General features: G+C 41.0%; 1 protein-coding gene across 1 annotated transcript in view; it reads left to right on the forward strand.

Moving 5' to 3' along the window:
- Window positions 1-25,153, forward strand: part of KCNH1 (potassium voltage-gated channel subfamily H member 1) — a 175,881-nt gene that overhangs the window by 53,104 nt on the left and 97,624 nt on the right. The gene's annotated exons all lie outside the window — the stretch shown is intronic.

Below are 25,153 nucleotides of genomic sequence, written 5' to 3' on the forward strand. Positions count from 1 at the left end.
CCCTCTTGTCAAAGCAGTTGGACGTGCACCCTGCCCAAGAGACCACGAGAGAGTGGAGGGCAGCTGGGGAGCCTTCACTGGGGATCCTTTACTGCTTCTTTTCCAGGGAGAGGAGCTTCTCTGTGTGTGTGTGACAGTGGCACAGGTTAAGGCACGTGAAGTAAGATGGCAGGATGGTGACCGAACATGGGGCAGGACTACCCTGCCAGGCTGGGTGACCCCTCAGGCTGAGCCGGTGTTGCCGCAGGCACCTACTCCCCGGCAGGACTGGAAACGGGGAGCACACTTCTGTGGAGAGCAATGGCAGGAGGCCAAGACTGCTGCGTGTAGGAAAATCCCTGCAGCTTTGCAGGCAGAAGATGCTGCTCTAAAATCATAGCACTGTGCATAAGGGAGAAGAGACAGTGGTGCACTGGGTCAGTTCATTTTCCCTGGGGAAAACTTGAATTCCCACTTAGTTAATGAGGAGGAAAGTGTGGCATGTTTGAAATCCACAGACATACTGAACTGCACTGGAATATGCTGTCTGATCACGAGTGAGCTTTCTGGAGACACAGGAAAGGGGATCAGATCTTATTCTCTCTGGTATAAGAGAAGACAGCACACTCCTTGCAAATACTACAACAGACAAATCAATCAAAGCTCTTCCACTTGTGTTTAGAAGTAGAGGGACAGCAGTACCTGTGAGGCAGAGATCTGTGTGACACTGCCAAGCCTCTCCTGGGGATACAGCTTGAAGCTGCCAAGTGGATGGATGCTCCTGTTTTCCACTGAGGGAATCAGAAGGTTGTCCTTTCCAAACTGTACAGCTGACCATCTGCTTTTTGGGCTCCTGCTGATCTTTTGGTGAATGCACTGACAGGTGGAAGATGGAAGCAGGTAGCTTCCCTTGCTTTGTTTACTTTCGCATTTTGCAGGGGGAGGAGACGGAAAGGGGGACAGGAGCTGAGAGGAGAAATAGAACCTGAAGCTGAATTTATTTTTTGTTTTGTCTTTAAGAAAAAAAGACTCTGAAACTTATTTTTAAACTGCTTCCCAAGAAAGAGAATCCTATGCAGTRCATGTTTAAGACAGTTGGTTACTCTTAATAGTTACAGGCTTGTAGTCAATAGATGAGCAGTATTTTTATTCTTCAGTCTTCATGGCTGAAAGAGCATGGTTTGAAGCATGATGTTTTGAGGCAGGCGAAGACTTGAGAGGGAAATTTGAGATGCTTGTGTATGTGGGAAGAGCAGGTGCTGGGGCAGGAGGTAGTAAGTATGGCCAGTTGTCTGTATCAATTTTATCAGGATCAGTTATTTCACTCTACAAAGTGTGTGAGATTCTGATCATGATTATGCCAATACAAAATGTATCTCCCTTTATGAAGGCATAGTTCAGATCCAGAATGGAGTCCTCTTTTATTCGTACATAGACATCAATAATACAGAAGACTGCAGGGGAAGCCAGTGTTTTATGGAACCATTGTGTTTTATCGCTGGGTGGCCAGACAAGAATAAAATGCTCTCTGCCATTACCACTTTAGTCTAAAATGGAAAATGTGATGCAGCAGACAACTATAACAAAGAAGTAGGAATGGTTGAATGCATGGAGTGCTAGTACGATTTCAGGGCCCCACAGTTCAGTGATAGGGACAGTTTAATAGTTCAATGGCCAGTGAAATATTAGGGCAGATTAGAGATTCAGAAAAACTGGGAAAACAAGGGAACCTGAGTACAGCCACGCTTCTCAGGCTGTTTGCAGCTAGGTATAAAGGATAGCAATCTGCTGTGAAGCTTGTCCTCTCCCGAGGTGTCATTGGAACGGTTATGGTAGAGCTGGTCAGGAAGAGAACTAACTCTCTAGCCTTGCACACTCTGTGCAAACACACGTAAAGCCGTGTTGATGACATCATAAATAGTGTCCTTATAGAGGAGACCTTATAGAGGTATTTATGGGTTTTCCTTCTTAGAGCTGTTCTGGGATAGCACGACATGGCTGTGATCTTCAGCTGAGATTTAAAGTGAGATAGTGTCAGAAGTGGGGAAGGAATCTGGAAAAGCAGTTCCCTGATGCATGCGAGTGGGAAAGGCTGTTTCCTGGAAGCTTTTGATGTGGGAAGTTGCCAAATATCCCATACAATATTCAAACATAGTGTGCTGTCTGGCTAGAGTTGCAACCTAACTCTGTAGGCACATGCTTTAAGATAGCACTGGAGATGGATGAAGAGTTCGGTAAAGCTTGGGTAGTGAAATAAGCTGCTTCCCAGAAAAAGGTAGCATGGGTAGAGAAAAAGAAAGAACTTAAATCTGGCACTGCTCTGTGTGTGTGTGTGTGTTTTGTTAGCATTGCTTTCCTCCTGTAGTTGCTGTCTCTAATCTTGTACTGCAGGAGAGTACTGCTTTATACTTTTTAAGAGGTTCTTGTACTATTCTTGTACTGTTCTTGTACTGTTTTCTATGCAGCAATGCACAGAATAGTTGATGCACGGTAATGTTTGCCTGAGACTTGCACAACCAAATTCTTCACTGGTTGCTAACAGGAAAGTTTCATCCTTCAACAGTTGGTTCCTACTGGCTACGCAGTAGTACTTCTGTTTTAACAGCTTTTTTGGATCTTGGCATCTGTTGCTGGTTGCCTGGTGGACCAGTTGCGTTCCTATAAAGCAGGACTTCTTTTCCAAAGGATCTGCTGTTTGAAATACCCATTAGTTGCAGGTCATTTTAAATGCTACAGGAGCRTGTGCTTCTCACAGCTCAACAGGCTGTAGCTTCATGTAAAGTGGAAAAAAAAAATCACTTGCAGTAATTATGGCTGAAAAAGAGCACGTTTCCTCCAGAGTCTCTGCAGAGCCCACAGCCGGGGTGCGCAGAGAGAAAGCTGCTGTTCTGTGCCCGTGTTCTGAATAATCGCCTGATTTACTCAGATGCTCTAGGAGAGGGCAGCATATAAATGTGTCAAACTGAAGGAAGAAATCAATACACAATCCATAAAACCTGTTTACCCTAAGGACCATATTTTACTCTCACACAGATTTCTTCTTCCACTGACTCCAGTGGTGCTATTCTTGGAATATTCTGGGAGAAGTTTCAAAGGCTCTGGCCCTGCAGGAGATTGCCAGTGTTTTTGTTTCTACTCTGAGAGCTTTTGTAGTAAAGGAAGACAAAACATCTTTCATGGAAGGATTGGACCTCTTCTGAGGTTGACTCAGAATCTTCACTTGCAAATACACTTATTCTTCCTTATATAACATTCTTGGGGTAAATTTTCAAATTATGTCAAATTTTAAATGTTCAAACAGGTAATTTTTTGTGCAACAAAAATTCTGAATAGACAGAATTTGGAGACTATTTTGTGTGATGTTGCATTGTTTTTCTGTTACACCTGGCAAGTCATTGTGACCAGTATTTTCACAGGTGCTTCATAATTTGAGGTGTTTTAGCTTCTGGTTTTCCTTACTTGATACACTGCAAACCTGACTTTACGTTACTAAACTCCTGATACAAAATAGAGCTTGTGAGTACTTAGTACTTATGAAAAAACTGAACCTGGTTTCAAGAATTGGAAGCACCTTTTACTGGTGACCCACTGGTGACCTTGGAAGCCAGGGAAGAGTTATAAGACTGTATGATTTTTTCAGGTTAATGATGTACATACCCAGGTATCAAGAGCACCTAAACAGGATGTTAAAAAAAAAAAAAAAAAGGCTAGACAGAATTGTAAAATTAAAATGCAAATGAAAACTTTAATAGAGAAACCTAGTAACATAAGGCTAATTCTGCCAGCTTAAACCCTCTAGTCATTTGTGAAAACAACTGTACTTTCAATGCTGGCATACAATTAATTTGTTTGGTCTTGTCAGGAAAGAGCTGGAACTGGCAGATACACAGTCTCTCTTGTGAAAGAGATGAATACACTTTCCCAATATCAGCTGATAAATTTAACGCTGATATCTGTGCAACAACAAAACCATACTGTGCTTCTGTATTCCTTGGGTGATCTCTATGTCGGTTCTATGTTTTATCATCGTGTAGTGAATACACTGGATATGCTGTAATTCAGACTGTGGGCTTTTAAAATTACAATCAGACAAGTAAACAGAGCATAACAACTATGATCATCAATTCAAAACAGCTTGATTGGACCAGTGTCTTCCCATTAAAAAGGGGGAAAAAAACCCAACCCCAAAACAAAGAGCTTTTTTACTGATGGCTTTGTGCCTTCTGCAGACTGATGATGTGCTTTATGTTATTGCTTGTGTTCTGAGTCCTTCCCACCATTTCTGGTTTTACTGCCATTATCTGTCTGCTGCCATCATGACAGTATTAGAAACAGAATGCTGTGGCATCTATAATTAGAGTTGTCTACACATTTTCTTTCTATTTTCCATTTGACTCATGTTCCTAACTCTCTAAATCGTTCACTTTTCAAGTTGAGATAATCAGGGTCAGCCACTTCTGAGAACACAGGGGTTGTCTGTCCATTTAACACAGCAAGTTCTTGATCTTGAGTGCAGAACAGCACTCAAGAACATAAAAACAGCAGGGCTGGAAATTGAAATTCGGCAGCAAGAGAATCCCTATGGAAGAGAGTTTGTATGAATTCTTGGAAAAAACAAGCCTTGTTTCAAGAAAGATAGCAGAAGTATAAGCACCTTTAATGGTGACCTATTGGAAAATGCTGGCCTTGCAAGAGACAAAAGACCATATGTTTATCCAGCTAGCCATGTGCTAGCCAACCATGATGTCAGTGCAAGTGCTGAATAGACACAAAACATGTCTTCTCAGGATGAATTACAAGACACTGAAAGTCATGGAAGGGACAGGGAGATACCTGACTTTGGTGTGACTCTGGAAAAGATGAACTCTAGGATGTTTAGCTGCAGTGATTGAAGACCTTCCCTCTGCTGAAAGTCACTGCCCTAGGGACAAAACAAGGCCCATAGGTACCCTTCGGCTGCCGCTGCCTGCAGCCCAGCCTGGCGGGGTGAGCGCATCTGCGCACTGCAGGGAAACACTCGCCGGGAGAAGAGGCAAGGGCTGGCAACCCTGCTGGGAGGGCGGTGATGTCTGGCACAGGAGTGAGGCTGAGAGCGTAAACTGCTGGAGCCCAGGGCACCCATCAAACTTGGGCATATCTGGGAGAAGGTGATAGGTGAGGGACAGATTTAACTTCTAAATACTGGACCATATGCATTTCCTGGGGTAGCTAAGCTGGACTTTGGAACCTGTTGCTTTGTGAGCTTACCTCAAAGAGCACAGACATGTTTTTTGCACAGCCTGTGCTAAAAAAAAMCCCTCATTCTGTGCTAGAAGTTGTGTTGCCATGTTTGTTAGCCTGTCTGTTTGTCAAGCAAGTGTGACTTGTTGGTGTGTTATGTACTGTCTAGATCTGGAGCTTTTTGCATTATTTTATTTGCTGAGACTCTTCAAAGCATCGTCCTCTGTGCCTTCTTTTGGAGAATAAATTCCATTTTGCTGTGCTCACCTGTCTAGCCCACTGCGATACCAGAGACAGTGCTGTGTGCTGTTCATTTCAGGCGCTGATTTTTAGATGTGTGTGGTTGGCAATTTGTGAGTTAATTGGTGATGTCTGCATGCTGCAATTAACCTAATTATGGTTCTGATTACATTAATTAAACTCTTGTCTGGGACAGCAGCTGTTTAATCATTTGCCTTCAGGCTGCCCCTCAGTTGGGGTCATTCTGAAACCTGCTGTTTTGRGTTGGCAGAGCTGAGTGGTGAATGTGTGATACTGTTGCCAGTAGTACTTTTTTTCCCCTTAATCTTCAACTTTCTCTTTTTAAAACCCTATTGTCAAATTTTAAATGCCATTTATTGACTKTTATGCTGCTGTTCTGTGGAAGCTCCTGAAAGTGTGCCCAAGGTTGTCAAAGAAAGTCTTTTTGCACCGGTTTGCCTTTTGGTGCATGCGAACCCTTTGTGTTACGCTTTTGGATGCTGTGCTGGATGCATAGACCATGCAAGAAGTACAAAGTCTTGCTTTACTTTGCTGCTGTAGCATTTTTATTTTTTTTTCAATATAATGGGCTGTTCTGCATCACAGCTTGTTTTGGAAAACTGTTGACTTGTGAAGAGGCAGGATTTAAGAGTTGAGCCCTAATGAACTCGAGTCATCTTTGCTGGGACCAGCAGTAGCCTAGCATGATAGGAAAGTGAAAGATGTTTTTTGGCTTTACAAGATATTCCCATGTTCGGTATTGAAATGAGTGAAGTTCAGAATATCGGAGGCTCAAGTGCCCCTGAGCCTGATGTGAAGCTTCGCGTATAGAACAAGGTAAGGAGCAATCCCAAGAGTCTTCTAGAGACAAGTTTTCACAGTGAGTGACAGTAGCTGCCTTTGCCTTAGCCTAACTCCTCACGCTCCTGGTGCATGTAGTTCCCACTGACTTTGGTAGGAATTTTGTATACAGATCAAGAACAGTATGTAGCCAGTGCATGTTTCCTTTAGATATCAATTGTTCTTATGAATTTATTCTGGTGCATAGTGCTCTTTAGCTTTGCCCTCGTGACAACAAATAGTATGTGGGATGAAATATTTGGGATACTCATGTTTATGAGCAGTGGCTTTTGGTGTTTCTGCTATGGGAGGTGCTGTTTAGAGTCTCTGCAGAGGCCTGGTGCAAATCCATGAGGGGTGGGGGCTTTCAGTGGAAAACACATTTTTTCTATTTCAAGGTAGAAAAGAAATGTAGAATGTTTCACTTCTTGGAAGTAGAGAATGGCGGAGCCTCACTGACTAAATCTGGTGCTCTTCAATACTGGTTGTTTCTCCTTTGTCTTCTGGGATGAGGTGTTGCCGGAGTTGTCAGGTCTCTTTGCAAAAGAGTCAATATAGTGGTTCAACGTTTGTCTGCTGATGGGTGCCTGGCTGATTCTTCTTGAAGTGCCATAAGGGAGAGAAGGATTTGGTTAGTGAAGAAATTCCTTTACTTCCCCAAACATTGTGTTGTGTGGTTGTTTCTCTGTCTGAAAATGTCAGCCTTTGGACTGACCTTTTAGACCAGGCAACAGCAGTTTAAACACACCAGTGATGCTGGGCTGTTGAATGGTGCCTGGTGGTAGACTGTATCATTAACAGTATGGTTATTTGTGTTAGGTCGTCTTGAATTGAATAGACATGACCATGGGTATTTGGGCAGTAATTTAAAGGAATAAGGAGGTGGACATGGGGAGGTAGTACTAGTTTTAGAAATGAGACGTACTCCACATTAAGCCTACCCAAAGGGTGTATGCTTAGAAGCTCAAGGTCAGAGGCGGTACCTACATTCAGCTCAGCCTTAGCACATGCAGTCAAAAACTTGTATTTTCTCATAGCAAATTGTTGAGAAGATAGTGGGGAAAACTGGACCAGATTGTGGCTTTCCTGAAAGCAATGAGGAATGAAGGAGTTTGGTATGGATAGTTAGCTGATAAAAAGCAATGAAGAAATGGTTACTCTAGAAAGAAAGACTGTAATCCTGGTGGAGTGAGTTCTGTGGTAATGTTGATGGTGTTAGACATTTTTTAGAATACCTCAGATCTTTTAAATTTGAGTACTTAAATGCATGCCTAGGATTCTCCACTGCCTACTAATATTTGTAATAATTTACATGCCTTTAAGCATTTCCTTGCTGATTGTATTTTGTAGCATGTTTTCATTCACTCTTTGCAGAATGGCATAAATGACTGTAAATGCAGTGAGGAGGGAAACTGGACAGTTCTGTACAAATGTGTAGTACATGGAAACACAGACTTCCCTGAAGTTGCACTGCTAACCTAGCTTTTAATGTTTAGCAATGGGCTGAAAGAACTGTATTGTCCCAATGATGGTTTATTGGAATCAGTGACATAAAAGAGAAGGAATTCAGCTTGATTTTTTTTTGGGGGGGGGGGAGGGTTTAAAACAAATATTTCTGTTTGCTAAACTCTTCAGTTTGCCCCTGTTTGGAGGTTCTGGTCTTTTGGGGCACTCAGAATCTGCACGTCATTTGGTCTGTGAAAGCTGAAGGTGCTCTGTAGCTTGAAGTATCAAGCCCCAGGTTAGAAAGACTGCTTTTCAGGACTGAGAAGCATTTTAAATTGATGGCACTTTTACAGTGAATACCTTTCCAGAAGATTGAACAGCAGCAAGTCTACAGAAGCCAATTCGTTCATACATTGCCATATCCCTTGTGATTGCTATGATGACTAAGTAACTTCAGAGTAGAAAAAGTTTGAATGGCATTTGCCTTGAGCATTCTTGTGCATTGCTTTTTTTAATGAGCTCCCATACTTTCTGCTTGCAGCTTTTAGTATTTAAAGCTTTCTTTATGCTTTCACTCTTCATGTTGACAGAGGGTTTTTTTTAAAGACTTTTATTAACAGTTGTCCCTTTTGTGTGGAATATGAAACTATGGATTAAGGCAAGTGAGAGATTTACATTCATTATAACTTAATTCTGCTCTAACTTTAGTCTAGCAAGAAATCTGAGTCTACCAGATTGTACAAGGGTAGTATAATATAATAAGAAATAAAACCTGATAATGAACACTTGAGCATTCCAAAGTATTTTTTTAAACACTTTACAAAATATTTATAAATGTTCCTAAAATCACTGTGAAAGCGCATTTCCCACTATGATGCTAATATTGCTCTCCTTTTAAGGATAAGGAAAAGGGGACCACGTGCAAGTACCAGCAGAGGGAGTCAAGACTGGTCATTAGCTGCTGAGATTCTTAGATCATGCTGTGGTCAGAGCCTTTAAGGAGAAACACATTGATGGACAGGGTGAAATATAAAAAGTCTTACTTTAAGCATCTTTTGCCTTTTGTGTGATACACATGTATGTTTTCTCCCTCCTGAACTCTGATTTAAAAACATGAAAATGCATCCCTTAGCCTTCTGGGTTAGGAATCTTGATGGTAAATCCAGTGAAAAATGGTTTAGTGAACAATTTCCCTCTTTCCCTTGCCCTTCTCAGCTCACACTAGTATGAGGCATGGAGTGGCCCAGCATTTAGAACTGCACAGGGTTTCACATCTCTGCCGCATCCGTGTTAGAAAAATAGTGTCAAATAGGAGTGGCTCCTGTCAAAATGGATCTGCACAGATGGGGAGGGGAAATGGGTCAAGATATTGGCAGCATGCACAGAGGAGCCAGTATCTCCTCTCCTTCCCCCTGTGGAGCAGGGGTCTGTAAATGGATGGATGCAGTTCCTGGTAGCACAGTGATGAGGAGAACTGGGGCAAGAGAAAATGCTGCTAAAAGTCTTGAGACTGTGCAGGCCTTGAAGCTGTTTTTTCTGGTCTGCAGAGTAGCACGAAGGATTTCTGTCCTCCCTCACACCCTGCTTGTGAAAGCCTATTTACTTAGTCTTTGTATGAAGGATGCTATTAGGACCTAATATTTTTGTTTTATTTAGTGCCCTCTGCCATAATCTCTCTGAATTTCTTTTCTAGTCCCCCTGGCTTGTTCTAAAGTGTTTATTCTTTCTTCTTTCTGACTTATTGCCTAAGCTTTCTGCATTTAAAAAACCCCCAAAAAAACAGAGAGAAGTAACTAAAAATCACAGACTATTTGCTTTAAGATATATATATATATAGAGAGAGAGAGAGAGAGAGAGAGAAAGAGCAATTTATTTTCATCAGCCTCTAGTGAAGGCAACATTCGCACTGTACTATTGTTATTACAGCCACAGTGTTTCTCTAGTCTGACTTGCACAGTCCAAAGTGTCTGGCAGTGCAATCACAATGTTGACATACCCTTCAGACAGTGCTTTTAGGGATGCTCGTTAGCCACAGCTCAGCCTACTCCTGCTGGATTTCCCTGATTGATCTTAGTGAATGTCTTCCTAACTCAAACAGTTTCTTCATTAAGCAGCCTTTGGTATGATTTCTCCCTCCTGAGAAATGGAGGAGAGAGATTCACCCAGAGACAGTGTTATTTCTGTTTTCTCCTGGGAGCTGATTACCAAATGTTTGAAGAAAATCAATGTTTGTTAGCTTCTAGAAGCTGCAGAAGGTTCTAGACATAGAAAAAAGGATGTTATGACCTGCTAAGGGAAGAAGCTGGTGAGCAAAGGGGAAGGGAAAGGGTGAAAAAATTGCAGCTGGCTTCATCAGGGCTGAAAAAACAGCAAACAGTGAGAAAGCCAGTGGAGCCTAGTGCAGAGGGAAAGAAGACTTGGAGTTGATGAGTTTGGACTGAGTTCCCAGCTCTGTCACAAACTCTTCCATGTGACCTTATGCAAACCACTCCATGTCTCTGCTTTGCCTGCCTTGCCCCTCTAATTCTTCACATCTTGCAAGTGCAGACTGTCTTTTACTGTGCTTTGTACAATGCTGAACACCATTATTTTTCACGTATTTGCTCTTTAGAGTCAGCCAGATGTGTTCTATCCTGACTTATTGTTGCTGAGTGCTTCATGCCTGAAGTTCTCTTAGTTTTGTGTTTTTATGGTTCTGAAAAAATCTGCCCAGACTAACATCATTGCAGGCCCCTCACTCTTCATTCTGTTTTCCCTAAATCCATTACCTCTGTGCAGTTATTCCCTCCCTCTGCAGCACTACTAAAATGTGTCTTTTTGACTTTGAGGATTTTGGTAGCGGTAAAAGCAAGCCTGTCCTGAAAACTGGGCATTTAAACCTTCTCTGTGGTTTTGACCAGTTCAGCTATAGTCTGGTATTTTGTGTTTCACATGACCTGTGCCACTTTTTTTGTTTTGTTGTTTCTCTCTATTTGATGTGCCCTCCTAATCTAACCTAGATTCCTTTTCTGCTCCTCCATCCCAGCCCTTATTCATTTAGGTTTTCATCTGTCCCCCCACCCCCAACTTGTGAAGACTCTCCCTATTCCCTTGACCATCCAATTTAACTTTGATTCCATCCTAGTCATTAGGCTTCTCTRTTAAGGCCAGCAAGGTCTGGCAGCCTCTTTGATGGGTCTGCTAAGCTGTTGATTTAAATTTTGCAGGCTCTGTGATGCAGAGAGATTGCTAAATCACTGTTCCTGTGACAGATTTCTGAAAAGCTGGTGGTAGACAGAGTATTGAATAGAAAATTGGAAGAGGTGAGAGAAGACAGGATGACAAAACTTCTGGAAGGAAGTATGAAGAATAATTTTGGGCCAGGTAGACAATGAGAATTTGACAGGATGAGGCAGGGTTCAAAGAAGGGTATGTGCATGCACCTGGAATAAACGGAGAAAGGCAGGATAAATATTTATCAAAGGGACATTTGCCAGCGGAAGTTGAAACCACGGTGACCAAATCCTGAATGTTAAACATATGGAGTACTAACTTCAGGGACAGCCTCAAGAGGTGCTTATCCAGCAAATCTAGCTGTGTGGTTCTCAGGTAGACTCTCTTATCTGAAAAAATAGAAAGAATACTGAGGCTCTGTTCCATTCAAAGTGTGTCGAGTGAGCTTGATAGAAAAACATTTTAATAGTCCGGTGCTCATGTGCTGATTGATTACAGCAACAGATCAAAGCTAAATATTCTGTCAAGAATCATTAATAGCTGACAGCCAATAGTAACTATATAATATCAAAAATTCCAGCTGTTGAAAGGTATTCTGTTCTTGCCTTGTTCCTGAAACCAGTAAATGAATATTCACATTAGTCCACACAGCCTACTAAGAGTTCTTTGCTTCACATAGCTTTTAAAACATGAGCTTGCAGATTATTACCACAATCTGTTAAGTGCTAAAATGAGTTCCTGCATTTTACTACTTTATAATTTGATAATTTCATTGCCAGTAAATGACATGAAATATATTTACCACAATTGTTTGCCCAACTCATACTGTTAGTCTCTAATTATGAGCTGTAAGTTCTTGTTGTTGCCTCTGTCAGTGGGAAGGAAGAATTTAGGAAGATGTGGTAGATACTATTTAGATGATACTGTATGTAGCAGAGAATTACAGAAGGAAAGTGCTTTAGTGCTGAAACAAGGGAAAGATGGGATAACTGCAAAAACTCCACTTCTGGAAGTCCTCTGATGTCATGGAAATTACTCTCCATCTACTAGGAGTATCAGGAAACCCTCCCTATTTCAAAACTGCCCCAAAATTAGGCTAGATTCACTGTTGTATCAGCAAAGAGTGGGGTCTGAAGTGTCAGGACAACAAAACAATTGTAAGTTCAGGGGTAGCCACTGTTCTCATATTACTTAACTTTATCATCGTGATACAGGTTTACTCTGAGATTGGACCCTTAAAAGAGATGATATGCTGGGGCCAACTTAAACAGAGATTCTGGTTGCTTTTACCAGTTGCTACAGCCAATTAATATCCCTGTGGTTCCTAAGGTTCTGCTGATGCACACACATGAAACCACCTAAAGTGACCTTAGAAATTACCTCGTACCTAGGATCTTTTGGGAGTGCCAGGGGAGGTGTTCTGCACCTACTGAGGGTGGCCAAGTAAACCCTCCTGGAGTAGACCTTCAAGAATATACATTGCTCAGTGAAGAGGTGAGAGCAGAGTGTACGTGTTTCTGGGCACACACATCTGCCTCTCCTCACGGCTGGAGGTCTCCAGTGGTATGGAAAAGCTGGGTTCATGTCCCTGCTGTGAAGAGCTGTATTTATGGAGAATGGGGCATATATGACAGTAAAAACTTTTTTCTTCTCCTTCCATATACCTGGTAGCCTAAAGGTGAAGGAGTTCTACAGGAAAATAGAAGACCTGAGTTCATGTCTCTACTCCCACACTGAGATTTGAAATGCATCCCAGATGTGTGCTGATTACAGAGAAGTAGAGTTTCAGTCTTCCCTAAGCTGCTGCTGCTCTTTCCTATGCAGGGAAAAGCTTTGTGTGCCTGATTCTACTGGATGAGGCCTGTAGCTGAAAATCATTGACAGAAGTATTTCATTACCTTTGAGGAACCTCTGTACTTTCTGTTAGCCAGATTCAGTTTATTAGTGTCTGCAAATGCCATTCTTGTGTGCCTCGCTTGTTCAGGCATCACACACGGAGCCTAGCTCTCTAAAAAGGTCCCAATAGGATGTTACGGTGTCATACTTTTGGCTATATAAATTTGTGTATATGTAAATATACTTGCATTTTGGCCTAGTTTGCTAACATGCTTACCAAAGCACAAAACCCAGCCACTTCAAGTATTTTTGTAGATGTCGGGTGATTTCTATGTAACAGTTATCTTAAAAAGAAATTAGGCAGCATCTCTTACACAGTAATATCTACCCCTGAATGTAACTTTTTTTTTTTTTAAGAAGTTAGGTGTGGAACCTCCAACTGTGTACATGTCTACCTTTACTGCTGCCAGTACTCTTGCTGAATTTTAATAAAACAGCAGAATCAACCTGAAATACAAGCGCTTGTAAAATTGGAGCTATAGGGACAGTAATAATTACCCATACCTGATGGTTAGGCTATAACCCCCTTCACTACTCCAGAGAAAAATATTCACCTCACGTGCAGTCATCCATGGTTTCTCCTTAAAAACCTGAACAGTTGCTTCAGTTATTTTTCATAAACCCAAAGTGTCTTTGCTAATCTGTCATTTCACTCATCAGTAAAGCAGGCCCCCTAGAGAAGCCTCTGTCTATGAGCTTTTCCTGTTTCACGTTCTTGTACGTGTTGCACGCACCTATTGATTTTCATTTGCAAGAACATCTGTGATTAGTGTGTGGGAGAAGCATGACTCAGACCTAGTCATTCCAGTGACAATTGTTTTTTTAACCACCCAAATTAGTCTTCATCTGTGAGCGTCATCTTTATCTCAGAACTCATTGGCTTACCCACCATATTTAAAAGCTTGAGTATTCTTGTTTGTGTTATAAACAACATTAAATATTTGTAGCTATTTAATGGTTTTGTATTTCCATTTTAAATGTGTTTGAATTTTATCTGTTGAGAGAGGAGAGAAAAGATGACACCAAAAAAGGAAAGATCTTATAGATCAATTTGTCTCTAGGTTTCTGGGGGGAATTGTTTGAAAACCCTGTATGGAATATAGCCACATAACTTGTTTGTATTTATTGTACCAGAAGTAAGATATGTGTATGTGCAAGATGGGATTTGCAGGTCACTCAGTGCCAGCTGAAGAGCATCGTGCAGCCTTACAGTGGTTATTGAAGTAACACTACCCCAGGAACCTGGCTTACCAAGGTTATTGAATCAGAAGCTTCAGATCCCAAGCTGCAGGGAAGCAAGTCAGGTACAGCACAGTCCAGTTCAGTGCCATAGCTTTAGGGGCTTGATTTTGCAGCTGTTAACCTGAATTGAGAATTAGTTGTTGTCCTTATCTCAAGTTGCCATTCATCCTTATCCATACCACCATCAGGTCAAGTGCAGTGGTGCTTTTAACTCCAGCTGGCTGGCCTGTCAACTGAATGGGCTTGACAATTCATCAGTGATTAATACAACCACTCTGTGAAGCTACTGTGATCCCTTTGTATAGCTCACTGGTGGTTTTGCAGTGTGACCACTTGGAGCAAAGTTAGCTTGAATGGTGCTAATGAGCGTAAATCAGGTAAACTATGGAAGACCCAGGCTTCTCAAACATATGCTTTCAACTGTTTTTTTTTGGGTGGGGGGGTGTTTAGGTTTTGTCTCATTTTTCATTTTGGGGCAATGCAGCTAATCCTGGAAATCTGATGTGGGGACAAGGGCTGTGCAATTTTTACATCAACTAGTTAGGCAAGGCCAGCGCTCTCCCACCCACCTCTGGTTCACTTCACAATGAAATCATAGTGCCTTCATCCCACTCTGCTTTTATACTGGGATAATTAATTTACATTTTGTTTTTTTTTCCCAGAGAAGACAAAGCATAAAAAAAGACTGTTATGTACTTGCTATATAGACAGCAAAAGCCTTTGTTAATGGTTGCTAGTTAGTGGTCTGGGAGCTGCTTTGTCTCTGTTTCCCATAGCTGTATCCTTAACTTTAATCACAGGCATACATGCTCACACCAGTAGAATAAGTGTTTAAAACTTAAGTTTAAGTGCATAGATGAGTTGGGGTTTAAAGCCTTATGAGAAGTGAGATCACTGCAGCTTCAGAGCCTGCCTTTGGTACTTCCTCCTTGTGTTCTTACTACTGGATTGAGATCTGAATATATTCAGCAAGAAATGCAGCTAGCTATGAACTTCACTTATGGACACCCTGATTGGAGTAGGAGGAATCTACCTGAATCCATTTATCACTATGAAGAAGGGGATTACTCTAAATATCTCACTTTAGATGGAGATACCTCAGTTAAATGAAGTCTGGAGCAGTGATCGAAAGGGATCACGCTGCAGAATGCTGCTTGGCCAGTTCTCAGCAAATGACTTTAGCTAGGAAACTCTTGTGTTGCATCAGTGACAGGGGAAATACAGACCAAAATTCACTTCGCTTATGTGCTGACCAGTAGCTTGGATGTGCAGTATTCAGATCCAGTTCTGAACTCTCAGATGCCCCGGGCTGCTTGTTGGAAAAGCAGGCTCCACTGCCAACAGCAATGGGCCTGAGCCAGCAGCACAAACACCAGCGGAACGTGCAGCGCCGTTGTAAAGAAACGGCTAGAAAGTTCAGGCAAAAGATGTTCTCCTTGAGCCTCTGGGCTAGAAAGTTCAGGCAAAAGATGATCTCCTTAAGCCTCTCTGCTGCATTTGTGTTTTTAGATTTCTCTCCCCCAAGGCCTTGTTGGTAAACATCATACAAATCACAGAGCAAATAGGGTTAAGAGAGGAGCCAGAATAACTACATGTGCGATCTGACATGAAAAGAAAACRGTTTTTCCTTTTCATTCACTCCCTTCTTTAATCTTTCCCTAGCTGTTACTTTATGTGTAACTCTGTTTCAGTAATATATTTAAAAAAATCAGAGATTGCTCCTAATTGGGGGGTAACCATTTCAGATAAGCTGAGGGTAGATAAAAAACAACTTTCAAAGCAAAAGCCTTCATATTGGTGCAGATCAGTAAAAACCTAGAAGCAGTATCTGGAGATTTAATTTTAACYAAGTAATTGAAAATGGCCATGCATTACCCTGTACAAATTGTAGAAGAAAAATGATGCCCTTAAATGGCTCAGTCTTCATTTAAATGGTGATCTGTTCATTAGTGCTGCGGAATGAAATGGAAATCCATTTCAATTTTCTAGACAATTTAAATTTTATTGTCCATAAAATTCTACAAAACAGTGAAATAGTGTCCTTTCTGGCAAACTGCAGAGGATTTAATCAGATTTTACCATTTTAATAATTCTCCCCATGATAAAACCTGCTAGTAAATACCTTGAGCTAAAGTCATCCGTTATTGATAAAAGTGTCCCAGTGGTGAATCTGGCTTCATATGTTTGAATACAGATGGTTTTTGCAGCTGTAATCTGTTTGTACAGTTAGTTTGCTCTTGATAATCAAATTGGCTTGGTCTAGAGCAAGGCTTAGAATTCGCTGAAAAACATGCTTAAAACTTAGAGTATCATCAAGATACTGCTCCACATACAAAACCCTTCATGACTCTCTGGATGATGTTCTGGTAAATATCTTGTTCTTTACAGGAAACGTAGTTCCTGGATTCTTTTTCTCCCTTTACCTGGTTGTGAAAATGGCTAAATTTCCTGGCCATTCTCTTTGCTATTGGAGATGGACCTTTGTGGGGGGACATGGAGAGGAAACTGGGAAGTGCCATCTCCATGGAATAGCATTTCTTTTTCTCGGGTTTTACAGAAACCTTTGAATAATGTTATTAACATTCCCCCTCAGTTGTCCTCCTGCCTTTTGCTCTTGCTATCCCATGTTGTTGTATCATGACTGAGATATTTGATTCTGCGAGGAGCTATTTGTGGTCTCGTTGGTTAGAAGATAGTGGTTCTTTGAAAGCCTTTTTGGGATCAATAGCTAAGGCCCTAAGTTCAATTAATTAATAGGGATTACTGTGTAGAAAGTTAATCATGGCTATCTTTGCAGGTTTGAGATATTACCTGTAAGTGGAGTCAAAACATGTATCTTCATATCTGTTTTATGAGACACCTTTAGATGTAAAATAATGTTGCTCCATTTGGACTAAGTAATTAGTGGAAGTTCAGGGCCTTGCAGAAGTATTCATGCCTTCAGGTGATTTTAGTGAGAAGAGTCAGGTGAGCTCCTTGGTGTGTAAGTCCTGTTTATTCGTAGATTAAGAAAATGCAGTCCTGTTCTCCTGATTGTGGGAGAAGCTTGTGATTAGGGATTTCAAAGTCTGTCACTTGAGGTATATTTGTATCCAGGATGCTCTTCTTTTTATTTCCTTTCAGTGCCACACTTGTGTCTTGTCTTGGCTTTTCTTTACAGCCCAAATGCAACATATTACTAGATGCTTGGTCATTAATTTTGCAACCAGAAAACCATCCAAGTGTGCCCTGGCTAGTTCTGACTTTTTGTGTGTCTGATTAGTAATCTTCTTTTCTCTCCTACACCCGTGCTGGCTGTAAGGGAATCTGTGGCTGTCGTTAGATCCCTCTTCTCGACAGCTCCTAGCACCTTTCAGTGCGAATGTATTACTAAACTGTAGCTGTCAAAACAAATCAGTCTGGGTTCTTGCCCTTTGACTTGTTTGTACACTTGTTAATTTTACAACATCCACTCCTTGCAGGGGAAAATCCAAGGATTACGTTAATTTATTCACATGATGCTGTAGGAATTTCAGCCTTGGCCCTGGAGGGAACATCTACCTTTCCCTTGTATAGGTTGCCAGGGCGCCCTTGATCCACTCTTTTCAGAAGCAGCACCTTGGATCCAAGATGCAGCTTTTCACAGAGTGCAAACTGGTATTGGCCCTTCACTGTGAGCTTAGAGAGAGCTGCTTGCATAGGAGCACTCTCTTGCATGGCTGATGCTGAAGTTTGTTTTATTGGCTTTTATTCACTTTGGCTGTGATCACTGCTCTGATCTGTTTTGGTCTGTGTGTTTTCCCATGCTGTTTATCTCAGCCCAAATGTGCTGAAGGCAAAAGCAAAACCATTTAGAGATTTGTGCTGTCCAACACCTGCGATTGTGGCTAGCAGCTGAGTGAGTGGTACCAGAGCAAATCAGGTTCAAGAAAGTTCACCTCTGAAGTGTTGTTAGAGGTGCTGGAGATCAGTGTCTTTGGAAGCTCCGTATTTTACCAACACACACCTCTCTTCTTCCATATTAATTCTTAAACTAGCAAAAATGTAAGAGGTTTCAAGCTCCTGAGATAAGAGGTTATTTGCCTGTGGGGCTGTGTTGCTGTAGTAAGTTTCCTTTTGCTTTGTATTGTTAGGAATAGGTGTGAGGAGAGAAATGCCGAGAGCTGTTTGTGGTGTTTGTCCCATAGCTGTTCTTACCTCTTCGCTTTGGACTCTTGCACGCTGCGGATAGCCAATTTTAAGGTGCACAGGTGTTTCTACTACTCTAGTCTTTGGTAGTTGTTGAAGTGGCTTCTCAGAGCAGCTCTTCCCTTGTTTATGCCTCTGACTTCCATTTCATTGCATTTCTCGTTTCTTTGGCAATGGGAAGGGAAAAAATCATGTCTCTGGTGCTCTGTTGTTCCGCCCTTATCAACTGTGTCCTTACTGGTGGCCATCCTTCTGCAGAGGAGAGGTTTTCATTGTAACTGGAGCCCAGTGGGTTCCTTCTGTATCCCATGCGTCATCAGCAGGGTGATTTCAGCAAGGCGATGATGAGTATGAGTAGATTTGCAAAGTAGGTTTTGACTAAGAGTTTAACATAATTTGCCCATCATCCGTCATCTTTCTTCCTAGAGAAATCAAATGGTTTTGCTGCAAAGCCCGATGCTCACATCCCTTATGTTTTCTCATGGTCAGGCTTTTTGCTTTGCTATTTGTATTTGAATTGATTTTCAGACTTGCTCAGTTGATAGTAGTGTGTCAGTTCTTTGAACTTTGCCATAGCTACCACTTGGCTCTTGCTTGTGGGGTACCTCAACTGAGATGCAGATTTACAAGGTGGTAGCCTGAAACGGGAGGGAGGTGCAGAGAATAGAGAAACGGGAGGGACCTGGGAGAATAGAGAGCTGTGGGAAGAGCAGGAGCTAACAGTCACTGGAAACAGCTTGGTAAATTCCTAGAGGAATTTACTTTCACTTCAGAAAATGGCTTTTTCCCAAGCTGTGAAATTTGGGAATTGGTGTACATGCTAACAAGATAGTAGCAATTGTAATTTATTTTGTAACATGTGAAAATATTATGTAAATACAGTTTGAAAACTCATAAACTGCATAATTTTAATTGACCTATTAGATTATGGTTTACATTTGTTCTTTACTAGCTAAGCCAAAATGATAATATGTCTATACGTTGTATAAATAAAAAATAAAAGGTAGATAAGAGATTACAAATAGGAAATTGTTTGCAATATGCAAAGCTTCCTAAGTAGTACTGAATTAAGCAGCTCTGCATCTGTCTTGATGCAAAATGATACCACATATTTAAGTTCTGTACTATTCTAGAAAGTTATATAGATATTAGATAAGAAAGTCTTTCTTTAGATGTTTTGATTTCAAGTTACAAGACTATAAATGACAATTATATCAAAACTAGAACTGTAAACAATAACTGGATAAGATACCTGTTCAGTTTGGAATTTGTTTGCAGACTGTAGTTAACAGTTCAGCCTTTTTCTTTTAACTACATACTGTATACCTCCAAATGGGCATAATTACCACTAATCAAGACCCCTAATCTCAAGCAATTATAAGCTCTTACGTTGTTCTAATTGCACATTTAAAAACAATGCGTTTTTCTCGTATAATTAATTTATAATCCATACAATTATTAATTTCTGCTTTTCTTTTTATCTGATCAGATGTTAATTTTGTGTGACCTCACAATGTGTTATCTGAAAAATGCCTTTGAGGCATGCATTTTCTGTGGTTAATTTACTGTTGTGTTTCGTTTTCAGTGAGAAGCGATGTAGTACGACAGGTTTTTGAGGCTGTGCTTTTCTCTCAACCATGCATGAACTCAGTCATTTGTTGTGAACTAGGAATTTGTTAGTGAAACAAAAGTGCAATTATACATTTAAATCATGTACTCATTTATAAATCCAGGTACTCGCTCCTTGAATACTATTTAGGTTAGTATGGCCTACTCATTAAGTAAGAGGATTTTTTATTTATTGTCAAATGGAATTTATGTGTAGGCAGACAGATTTTTCTGGATCAGTTTGACAGCCTTCCAGAAAGTGAAAATTAAGGCAGTTCAGTTTTAGGAGGAACTGCAAGTCTTGGGGGTGAGATGAAAGAGGTTGTTCACTAGCTGATGTTGGTCTCACTTGTTGCTGTGTAGTTTTTATGCACACACTTTGTATGCAAGGACTTTGGATGAGTGCGTTTTGAACAAATCATCATCAGTCTGATGATTCATCTCAGGAACCGCATGCAGCACTTACATCTGTAATTGGGGTAATTGCAAACCTCTCATTCTTACAGATAGAAATTCTTCCTTTTATAATTCTAAAATCAGATGCTGCAACGATGTAGCTGCAGTAGCTGAGACCTGTACTGGCTTGTATTTATTTCTTTATTCTTATTTGTTACATCATTAAAAGTAGCAAATTATTTGGTGGCCTCTCCAACCTGTGTCTGACCTTCATGATTCACTTGTGCGGGTAATTGGCTATTGAAATTACTACACTTTTATCTTTGATGTTATTTAAACACTGGTTTAAATGGGGTGACACTGGCTGCATCGTAAATGGGTAGCCACGTTGTTTGGGAAAATGTGTTTATCTATTGCCAGAGAGGAACATTTATGTCCTGGGAAGAGAAAAGAGCCCTCTATCCTTTCTGAGGGATCTTGACATTCATGGAGAGGCAGTGTTTGCTGTCCCCTTGCATTGGTGCAGCTTTCATGCGGTGTTGGAGGCTGTTGCTTGTTCTCCTTGGTTGCTGTGTAGGCATGGTTGCTGCGGGCTTATTCCTAGAGGCGGTTCCTCAACCACCACCGCATGGCCTCCTCAGAGCTGAGGCATGCGAGAACACTCTTGGGGTCAAATTAATTTGTGACTCTTCTGCACAGTGCATTTGAAGCCTGGCTTGGGTCAAAATCATCCCACTCAAGAATGTTGCCCCCACCCTAAAATCCTTTTTCTTTCTTCCTGTGGCCCCCTGCACATAGCACTCCTTAGGAGCTGATAGTTTCTACAGTCTGTAGGGCAACACTACAGCCTCTGGCCCATGGCTCCAGGGAGCTTCAGCTGTTGGTGAAGAAACCATATGACCTACACAGTCACAGGGCAGTGGTCTAATGTTGCAGTGTTCAGTCAATGTTGAAACAAGGATTTGGGGGGGTTGTTCTGTCATAAACTGCCTAACTTTGTTCCTGTAGTAGTGTGTGTGTTTCTGAAATCTTTCTGGGACTGCAGTGTCCTGCAATGGATTCATTTCATTATGCCTTTGAAAGGAAGGCACAGAGCCTAGCTGTTTCTATGCAGAAAAGGTCAATGTTTAATATGCTAATGTATCTACCTAATTTTTGGCTGCAAAAATCCTTGGCTTTAATGTGTCCTCAATAGTAATAAAGTGGTTAGCTAATGATAAATTAAGGATTGTAAGTTTGGGGATTTATTTTTTTTTTAATAAAAAATTAATGTAGGCAGGAATAATTTTTCTTGCCATGGTAGTTGTCATGCTGGAGCATACTGGCTACAATTTGCATTGGAAATTGCTGTAGGATTGCACATCTCATAATAATCAAAATGAAATACCGAGTTTCTGGTTTTTATTCACTAGGCTTCCTGTAGCTGGACAGTAATGGGGTGGAGTGGGGACTCCATTTTACCTTTGCTAGCAGAGAGCTGTGAGTCACAAGACCTTGAACCAACAGGTCTCACTGTTTGCCAGAGTAAGAGGTAGTTGCGTGCCCACAGGTAGGATTGCCCAGAAATCCAGAGATAAGAACTTGCTCGTGACCCTCTCCCTAATCTGTCACCTGTCTTCAGCCTTGGACTGGCAGCAGCAGAAGGATGTGTGTGTGGATGCCTTGCCCCGCTGCAGTGTCCTGCCAGTGGGACTTGACGCTGCTGGAGGCCCTGGGTTCACTTGCGATGAGGGACCCTTGTAAAAGCCTGTGTAGGCAGGGCCTAAGGCAACAACATGGCAAGGTCTTGTTTGTATCTGCATAAGAGAGAGCAGAACAGGACATAGTAAGAAAAAGGTAATACTGTTAAATACAAAATACCATGGATTAAGTAGCATTTTTAGTAAATCTCTTTTTTAAAAGCTGTTCTTCATTCTTCAGTACTTTTATTGCATCAGACTTTCAGGTATAATTTAGCCTATGCTAAAGTTAAGATTAAATAGAGAAATAATCTATACATTTCTCACACTGCATCCCTATTAATATTTCCTTCCTTTTTTAAAAACTGAATTTGCATGTTTTTATATTTATGTTTCAAAGCAAACTAGCATCTTATTATTGTTCAATGGAAGCAAAAAATTTGAAATGCAGTAAGTGGTAAATCTTTCTTACCATCCGTTTCTGCTGCAAGTCYGAGTTGGTGAGGCTGGATCTCACCAAGAGAATTGAGGGCAAGGTCTGCCATCTGTGAGATTCAACCAAAGCTTTACATGCCTTCCCTTTGCTCTCCCACAGAAATGCTCAGGAACCTGCCAAAACAAATTGATTTTTAGAGGAAAGGTAATCTACCTGGACCATAGGAAGAGCCATTAACATCTTCTCCAGCTGCCCTGCAATTCTTTTATGCTAAGTTTGGGTATCTGGGTTTATGCGGAAGAAGGAGAAAGGATCGTTCTGTGAAAGCAGAGAGTTATGAGACCTAGAGCACTACATTTCAGCCCTGACTCTTATTCAGGTTTAAGGCTTTAGTCTCTTTCAGTGGCCTTGTTTGGGGAAGTTCGCATTTGGGTTTTAAATGTACCTGTTCATGACATTTGGTTTGATTGTCCTATGTAGAAAGAAAAGTTCTGACCTAAGTCTGAAGTTTAGATCCCACATCCTGTTATGGGCACTGTGAAGAAGCTTTTTTCTTTAGGTATATTATGTGTGCCAGACGTCTTGGACAAGGTTTAATATTGCTATGCCAACTAACTGAATTGAATTGAGGCAGAGCTGCCTTTTTCAACCTTTCTGGCCATTCAGGTTGTTCTAGGTCAAATATAATCATATCCATAAATCCATAGCTGTTGGCTTAATTATATAGATAATTACAGAATATAGAATTATTTCCTAAAATAATTGCAATTTTAGCACCTTTAGTCACTTGAGCAGCCAATATTGTTTCAACTATGGATGGTATTACCCATTAAGCAATCTTATTAGATGTTGGCTTGCTGTTTTAAGTAATATCCTTTGTTTGCATACCTTGATTATGCTGCAGCTTGTTACCCTAACTTGTAGTGTCATGTAAAGCAGCTTTGTCAGCTGTAAAATACAAAAAGCATGCAGGAGGGAGAAGCTGTGTTTGGTACCTTCTAACAAAGCTTTATTTTGAACAGGACAAAACATTAGACCAAGATTTGTTAGTGTTAGTGTTTCAAGAAATAAGTAAAAACATGAAAAATGTTGTGAATGTAGCATCAAGGACCATTCTTAAAAAGTATTTTTGTGACCATTGAAATCAGTGGAGCCATAGATGCTTAAATACCAGCTAGGTGTCTACATACCTTTTTTCTGATTCTGTTGCAAACACAGTAAGTTCTGCGGCACCTCTACAGCACATCAGAACAAACCCCCTGAGACTTGACTGCAGACTGATAAATTGGTCCTGAAAGAGTAGTTCAAGTTTTGCTAGAATTGTCTGACTCAAAGTGGAGTTCCCTAGCTTACTCTCTTTTTAATAGCTGTCTTCGGTTTGTGTCATTCCTGATAGCAAAAAACATGTGAATATATCCACATCTACAGAAACAGCTACATTAGACTAAAATGTGAAATTCTTACTCAGCCTTCAACATATCTGCCATTGCTGAGGCACTATGGAGCCCAACAGGCTTGAGAGCCTCATTCATATTTAATTCACTGTTTGGTCTGTGGATGCAAATATAAATATTTTATTGTGCATCCCCATCACGTAAAGGGACTGAGGAAGTAGAGATGTTGCTGTGCTGAGCAAGCCAAATAAGTGCCCCCTGGCGTAAGCTCTGTAGATGGAAAAGGGGAGAGCTGGTATCTGCAGAAAGTCATAAAAAAAAAGTCACAGTGTCAAGAAGGAATTCTGTAGAGAAACAGCTGTGTAAAAGCCTTGAGCTAGTCTAAATTTAAATTGTATCTACTCAGTACCTCTCAATGATCATAGAAGAAAGGCAGTCCTGAAAGTTTCTCTTGCAGATTATTAAAGATTTCTTGTTGGTCATAAAACACTGAAGCATCTTAGTTGGCTTAAGGATATCTGACTATAATGCTGACATGAATAAATAGCTGCACTCTCAAAAGAATCAATGGGATGAGGAAATAATTTTTTCAAAGAGGGAGAGTGAGGGAGTGTGTGAAATAAACAGCAAAAAGAGGTATTCAGATAAGGCAAAATCTTCTCTTGTGTTTTATTACTATGACTTGTCAATTATTTATTTTTATTTCAGAGTGGAACAAATATGATACTGAAAATTCAGAGCCTGTTTTGGGGGACAGGGAATGACAAAGAGGAAGAAGTTCCTCAGCAAGCCAGAAAACTTACTGGTGGTGATTAGCGTGTCTGCTCTCTGACTGTTCCTCTCCCTCTCCAGTCAGCTTCTCACTTGCTTATCACTGACCTGGTTCCTGGCACAGAAGAGCTGCCCTTGAGTCTCTCCCCCCTTTCCGCTCACTCGGGTGGATTGGCTGGATGAGGTTAATCCTCACCTCAGCCTGTGCCAGCCACCAAAACATGACCACCGAGGCTGCCACCAGCCCGCTGTCTTATCTTGGCCCTCAGTAGGCAGATCTTCTCAAATCCTGTGTGTTTTCATCTGTTTCTCTCCCCACCCAGAAATAGGCTTTTATCTTTCTCATGTTTATTATTAAACATATCTTGACTAAATCAGCTGGTGTTGTAACTGTGCCAAATGAAGTTAGAAAGGTTATGCAGCATTCTGTGTTTGAGGGCTCTAGTTCTCGTCTGAGGCCTTGCTGTTCTTCTGCCTGAAGAATATCAAACATAATGCGAGTTTCTATGTATTATTAAACTTGCGTCTATAAATCACTGACCCATGGTAGCTGTTTATTACATATTCTATCTTCTGCTTTGATGCATTGTTGTTGTCACACTGAGGTGGGTAATGATGACTCGACT

This window comes from Apteryx rowi, unplaced genomic scaffold (genome assembly GCF_003343035.1).
Source record: "Apteryx rowi isolate R43461 unplaced genomic scaffold, aptRow1 scaffold_34, whole genome shotgun sequence".
In the NCBI taxonomy this organism is placed as follows: Eukaryota; Metazoa; Chordata; class Aves; order Apterygiformes; family Apterygidae; genus Apteryx; species Apteryx rowi.